Source organism: Saimiri boliviensis, chromosome 14 (assembly GCF_048565385.1).
Source record: "Saimiri boliviensis isolate mSaiBol1 chromosome 14, mSaiBol1.pri, whole genome shotgun sequence".
Classification (NCBI taxonomy): domain Eukaryota; kingdom Metazoa; phylum Chordata; class Mammalia; order Primates; family Cebidae; genus Saimiri; species Saimiri boliviensis.
Window position 1 is genome coordinate 54,306,524 of NC_133462.1, and position 7,348 is coordinate 54,313,871.

The 7,348-nt window shown below is 33.9% G+C and overlaps 1 pseudogene; it reads left to right on the forward strand.

Annotated features, from left to right (window-relative positions):
- Window positions 1-5,533: 5,533 nt before the first annotated feature.
- LOC120362924 (small nucleolar RNA U3) lies at window positions 5,534-5,670 on the forward strand (annotated as a pseudogene).
- Window positions 5,671-7,348: the final 1,678 nt, after the last annotated feature.

Consider the following 7,348-nt stretch of genomic DNA (forward strand, 5'->3'; position numbering starts at 1 on the left):
TAATTATATCCAATGCCCCAATTGAATTGGGGATTATTTTTAAAATCCAAGTTTTAGAATTTAATTTTTGATATAAACTAATATGCTTTGCAAGCAAACCAGATTGAACCTCTTTGTAAAATATCTAAGTGTACCTGAAAATAAATAAGAAATTTTATCTCATTAAAATATTAGCTATACCTAAGATATTTATCACATAAATTATTATTCAATATGAAAACTGTGAATTCAGTCATTATAAATTATAAAAGTAGAGTTTATGCAGAATAATTAAAATTGTTCTTTTGCGCAAAAGGAGGATTATGACACATTGAAAGTTTTTTTTTTTTTTTTTTTTTTTTACTTTAGTATGTTATTTTGGCATCTCTTTGTAACCATAATCCACAGGTTCATATACACAGCAAAGGGCCAAACTGAGCAAATCTTAATTGTTTTCAGACAAGACGTGAGATTCAACTTAAGCGATTCAAAACCATTACTGACTTCAAATCCAAGCCTATTTTCAGTAGTCATTAAAATAGGCACTATCTTACGTTCACATGAACTGAAAGACATCAAGGCAGTCTAATGAATATCAGAGTGTGAGTTTAATAAAAACCAGGTGGCAGCTCAAAAACCTATTTAAAATTCACTACCTCTCCTTCCTATTTCCTTTTTTATTAGGTGTTTGTGGAGAAACACTGTCTACACAAAATTCTTGAGGATTTGAAAGTGGGGGGAAAACAGTCAATGATTAGGTGTTCAAAGTTTCTCAGAAAACATTCTGTTTTATCCTTGACCCAATCAACCAACACAACTGTTTCCTTACCCAATAAAACTCTAACCAATTTGAATAGTCTTTCCTCTTTTTTTTTTTAATCTTTCTATTTGATTGGAAACTGAACTTCTGTAAACAAAATTGGTAATATTTGGTTGGAACACTCACATTAAGCAATTGTGAAGTTTCCACCACTATTTTAGAGAGTGGGATCAATGAATCAAGCATTTTGGACATAAATAAGGGTCTATAGCTATAAAACTAACAATTCTATTGTTGCCTGCAGATGAGTTCCACAATACGCAACATTGCATTATTCCTGTCTAACTTTTCCTTTTAAATAATTGCATCCAGATTTGAAATCAGGTAACTTCTATCTGCCATTCTTGGTCTGTATTTTTCAGGATTAAATTTGAACCCAGCCCCCTGGCTCCAGAAATTGACCCATAACTAAGGCCTAGTTAATGAGAGCATTTTATCTCCTGATCATAGAGGCTGGCTCATGGATAAGCATGTGGCTGCACTCTTATGAATCAAAATTAATCTTAAAACTCTTTTAACTATTTGAAAAAGCTCTAGAAATTTCCAATCAGATTGCCAACCCTAAGATAGTATAAGCCTAGAATTTTTTAGCTTTTTTCAACTATCATGCAGAGGGAACCATGAATAAAGCCAAAGCGAAGATGTATAAGACAGAGGGGTGGTGCTTAAAGAGGGTAGAAGGAGAAAGAAAAATAGTTGATTACGTAGTTTGAGGTCTAGGGCCTAGCCATATCTGAATCTATCCTTATATTTTTTTCCTGCTAACAAGTATCTGAACTGATTTCTCCTATTATTTACAACTGAATAAGCCTTTTCAAAACAAGTACCAAACAGAAACTGAAGAAGAAAAATTCTGATAATTAAGTCAATGGACAGTGTCAACTTGTTCTGACAGATGCTTATATCTTCTGGACCTAACCATTTGGATAATTTGGCAGATTGATGAGGACATTAGTCAATAAGAACATATAAGCCACGTAAAGGTTTTATGTATTCTTTTTGTGTTTCTCTTAAAAATGTGAGAAACCACTCTACATTTATATTTATTTAATTATAACAGTTTTGAACTAGAAAGCTCTTAAAAATATAGACTCAGTCAAAGGAAAGCACACAAGCACTAGTGCGACTATTTGGCAATCCAAGTGAAGACATGTCGTATTTATATTTTGTTTGTGATAAACCAAATTATGGCCTTTTCTCTATATTTATATTAATTTAATCTTTGTCCTACTATACATATTAAAATGTAACACAGATAAGGTAAAATTAAAAGGGGTTGGTGGGAAAGGGAATGGAAAATCAACAAATGGAAATAGAATAACAATGAATTGATTTTTGTTCGCAGACTTTTCTTCTACCAATAATCTTAAATGCTTTTATCCTGTTTTTTGACAGGTACTTACATGATTTTTTTTGTTGCGGATTTTAAAGTTAATGTGAAAGTGCTGGGTTTTCAACATTTTAAGATCTGTGCTTTTTCTTCACTATGGAAACAATGATATTTCCCTAGTTACACATTATTTTATTCCTTGGCAGTTTTCAGTATAAGAAATACAATTTTCAAACAAGAAACTGTAGTGTTATATGACAACAGTTTCCTTTTAAACAGAAACTCTTTAAACAGACATAAAACTACGACTTTACATATGTACCATTGCTATTATATTTCTATTATACCATCAGTGGTTTTAAATTGAGAAGAGTAAAACATATGCGGAACGTAAGAATGGGTTCATAAAGAAAATAGTTTTACATTTTTCTTCAGACATTTTTGGCTACCCTTCTATCCAATGTGGAAATCTTGGAAGTAAGAAAAAATATACAATTAAAAGCAATACATTAGAGACTTTTTCCCCTAAAAATGTGTCAATTTCCAATTTACTTGGCCAGAGGACTTACCATGGGAGAGACTGTGAGAAATAGGAATAGTAAGGATAAATGTCAAAGATCATAAGAATAGATGCATAGACATTAAACAGAACAGATGATCAGAAAATAACACAACACATTTAGGCCAACTGCACTTCAACAAAGCCAGCAAGAATGTTCATTGTGGAAAGACCCCATCTTCAATAAATGGTTCTGAGAAAATTGGATAGCCATATGTAGAAGAATAAAATTGGTCCCATATCTCTTACCATATACAGAAATCAATTCAAAATGGGTTGAAGACTTAAACATAAGAGCCAAAACTATAAAAAGGCTAGAAGAAAACCTAGGGGAACTCTCCAAGACTATGGTCTTGGCAAAGAATTTATGATTAAGGCCTCAAAAGCATAAGCAACAAAAACAAAAACAGACAAATGAGATTAGACTAAAAAGCTCTGTATGACAACAGAAACAACATAATCACAAGACAGTCTATTGAATAGAAGAAAATGTCTGCAAACTATTCAACTAACAAGAGACTGATATCCAGAATATAAAAGGAATTCAAACGACTCAACAGGAAAAAAAAAAAAAATTAAAAAGTGAGCAAAAGAAATGAATAGACATTTCTCAGAAAAACACAAATGGCCAACATGTATATGAAAAAATACTCAACAACATTAATCATTAGAGAAATGCAAATCAAATCCACAATGAGATATCATCTTACTCCAGTTAGAATGACTGTTATTGAAAAGACAAAAAATAACAAATTTTGCCAAGGATGCTGAGGAAAGGGAACTGTTATACAAAGTAGATGAAAATGTCAACTAGTACAGCCACTATGAAAAACAGTATGGAGAATTCTAAAAAAAACAAACAAAACAAACAAAAAAAACCTTAAATTACCATTTGATTCAACAATCTCCTACGGAGTATCTACTCAAAATAAAATAAAAAAAAAAACCTCCATGTACTAAAGGGATACCTGCACTTGCATGTCTATTGCAGCACTATTCACAAAAGTAAAGATATAGAATCATTTTAAGTGTTCAGCAACAGATTAATGGATAAAGAAAATGTATTATATATGCACAATGGAATACATTATAATGAATGAAATCTTGTCATTTTCAGCAACATGGATTGATCAAGAGGTTGTTGTCTTAAGTGACTTAAGCCAGACACAAAAAGACAAATACAGCATGTTCTCACTTATGTGGTCCTAAAAAATTTGATCACATGGATGTAGAGAGTGGAAAGATAGATAACAGAGACTGGGAAGGATGAGTAGGGGGGAAGAAAAAGATAAAGCCAAGTGGGTTAAAGTACAGTAAAACAGAAGGTATATATTCATTGTTTGATTGCAGAGTAAGGTGACTAGACATAATAAAAATGTATTGTACTCAGGTGAAAAACACCCTAAATAACCTGACTTGATCAGTATCCATTATACATATATAATAAGATGTTTGCATGAACCCCATAAATTTGTACAAATAAAAAAATACATTTAAAAACAAAGCATTTCTGAGTTTGGCCATGGCTTGGTATCCAAGAACATCATCCAAAAAAAAAAAAAAACTCACAGATTTTGCCTACCTTTGTAAAGAGTCTTGTGAGTCAGTTAGAATAGGAGATGGTGGTCAAAAAACAAGATGCTCAAAAAGACAAAGAGGAAATTTATTTAATGATAAAAAGATTAGTCCAACAGAAAAAATGCTGCAATTCTAAATATACACGCACCTAACACTGGAGCTGCCATATTTATAAAACGATTACTACTAGACGTAAGAAGTGACATAGACAGCAATACAATGATACTGGGGGACTTCAATAGTCCACTGACAGCACTAGACAGGGCAGAAAGTCAACAAAGAAACAATGAACTTAAAACTATACCCTAGAACAAATTGACTTCACAGATATTTACAGAACATTCTACCCAACAACTGCAGAATATACATTATTATTTTTGGAGGGAATCACCCAGGCTGGAGTGCAGTGTCATGATCTCAGCTCACTGCAACCTCCACCTTCCAACTTCAAGTGATTCTTCCACCTCAGCCTCCCTAGTAGTTAGTTTTACAGGTGTGTACCACCACGCCCAGCTAATTTTTTTTTTTTTTTTTTTGTATTTTTGGTAGAAACAGGGTTTCACCATGTTGGCCAGGCTGGTCTCGAACTCCTAAGCTCAAGTTATCTGCCGGCCTTGACCTCCCAAAGTGCTGGGATTATAGGCACAAGCGTCTGCTCCTGGCCAGAATATACATTCTTTTCATCAGCACATGGAACATTCCCCAAGACAGACCATATGATAGACCACAAAGCAAGTCTCAATACACTTAAAAAATTGCAGTTATATCAAGTATCCTTTTAGACCACAGTGGAATAAAACTGGAAATTAACTACAAAACTATACAAATACGTGGAAATTGGATGATCTGCTCTTGAATGATCTTTGGATCAACAATGAAATCAAGAAGGAGATTCAAAATTATTTGAGCTGAACAATAAGAGTGACACAACTTACCAAAGCCTCTGGGATATAGTAAAAGAAGTGCTAAGAGGAAAGTTAATTGCATTAAATGCCTACATCAAAAAATCTGAAAGAGTGAAATAGAAAATCTAAAGTCATAGCTCAAGGAAGTAGAGGAAGAACAAACCAAACCCACACCCAGCAAAAGAAAAGAAATAACAAAGATCAGAGCAGAACCTAATGATATTGAAACAAACAAGCAAATTCAAGATAAATGAAATAAAAAGTAGCTTCTTTGAAAAGATGAATAAAATTGATAGGCCATTAGTGAGATTAACCAAGAAGAGAGACGATCTAAAGAAGCTCACTTAGAAATAAAATGGGAGAAGACTATACTTTCAGGAATCATTTCTATAGTTTGTTACTAGAGAAGTTTCTCTGAACTTCTCTAGTAGAAAATCAAAAATCACAAGCATTCCTATACACCAATAACAGACAAACAGAGAGCCAAATCATGAGTGAACTCTCATTCACAATTGCTACAAAGAGAATAAAATACCTAGGAATACAACTAACAAGGGATGTGAAAGATCTCTTCAAGGAGAGCTACAAAGTGCTACTCAAGGACATAAGAGAGGACACAAACAGATGGAAAAACATTCCATGCTCATGGTTAGGAAGAATCAATATTGTGAAAATGACCATACTGCCCTAATACCTAATGACCCCATGAAGCTAATCCTAAGGAAAAAAAAAAAAAAAGCTGAAGGCATCTCGCTACCTGACTTTAAACTATACTACAGAACTACAGTAATCAAAACAGCATAGCCATGTACCAAAACAGAGATATAGACCAATGGAACAGAACAGATGCCTCAGAAATAACTCCACACATCTACATCCATCTGATCTTTGGCAAACCTGAAAAATACAAGCAATTGGGAAAGGATTCTCTATTTAATAAATACTTTGGGAAAACTGGCTAGCCATATGCAGAAAACTGAAACTGGATCCCTTTCTTACACCTTATACAAAAATTAACTCCAGATAGATTAAAGATTTAAACATATGACCTAAAACCATAAAAACCCTAGAAGAAAACCTAGACAATACCATTCAGGACATAGGCATGGGCAAGGACTTCATGACTAAAACACCAAAAGCAATAGCAACAAAAGCCAGAATAGACAAATGAGATCTAATTAAACTAAAGAGCTTCTGCACAGCAAAAGAAACTATCATTAGAGTGAATTGGCAACAAATAGAATGGGAAAAAAAATTTGCAATCTACTCATCTGACAAAGGGCTAATATCCAGAATTTACAAAGAATTTAAACATGAAAAAAAACAAACAACTCCATCCAAAAGAGGGCAAAAGATATGAACAGACACTTCTCAAAAGAAGACATTTATGCAGCCAACAAACATATGAATAAAAGCTCATCATCACTGGTCATTAAAGAAATGCAAATCAAAACTACATTGAGATACCACCTCACACCGGTTAGAATGGTGATCATTAAAAAATCAGGAGACAACAGATGCTGGAGAGGATATGGAGAAATAGGAATGCTTTTACACTGTTGGTGGGAGTGTAAATTCGTTCAATCATTATGGAAGACAGTGTGGCAATTCCTCAAGGATCTATAACTGGAAATACCATTGGACCTAGAAATTCCATTACTGGGTATATACCCAAAGGACTATAAATATTCTATTATAAATACACATGTGCATGTATGTTTATTATGACACCATTCACAATACCAAAGACTTGGAACCAACCTAAATGCCCATCAATGATAGACTGGATAAAGAAAATGTGGCACATATATGCCATAGAATATTATGCAGCCATAAAAAGGGATGATTTCATGTCCTTTGTAGGGACATGGATAAAGCTGGAAACCATCATTCTCAGCAAACTGACACAAAAACAGAAAACCAAACACTGCATGTTCTCAGTACAAGTGGCTGTTGAACAATGAGAACACATGGACACAGGAAGGGGAACACCGCACATTAGGGCCTGTTGTGGGGTGGGGAGCCTGGGAAGGGATAGCATGGGATTGGGAGATAGGGGAAGGATAGCATTAAGAGAAATACCTAATGTAGATGACAGGGTGATGGATGCAGCAAACCACCATGGCATGTGTATACCATGTAACAAACCTCTGCACATGTACCCCAGAACTTAAAGT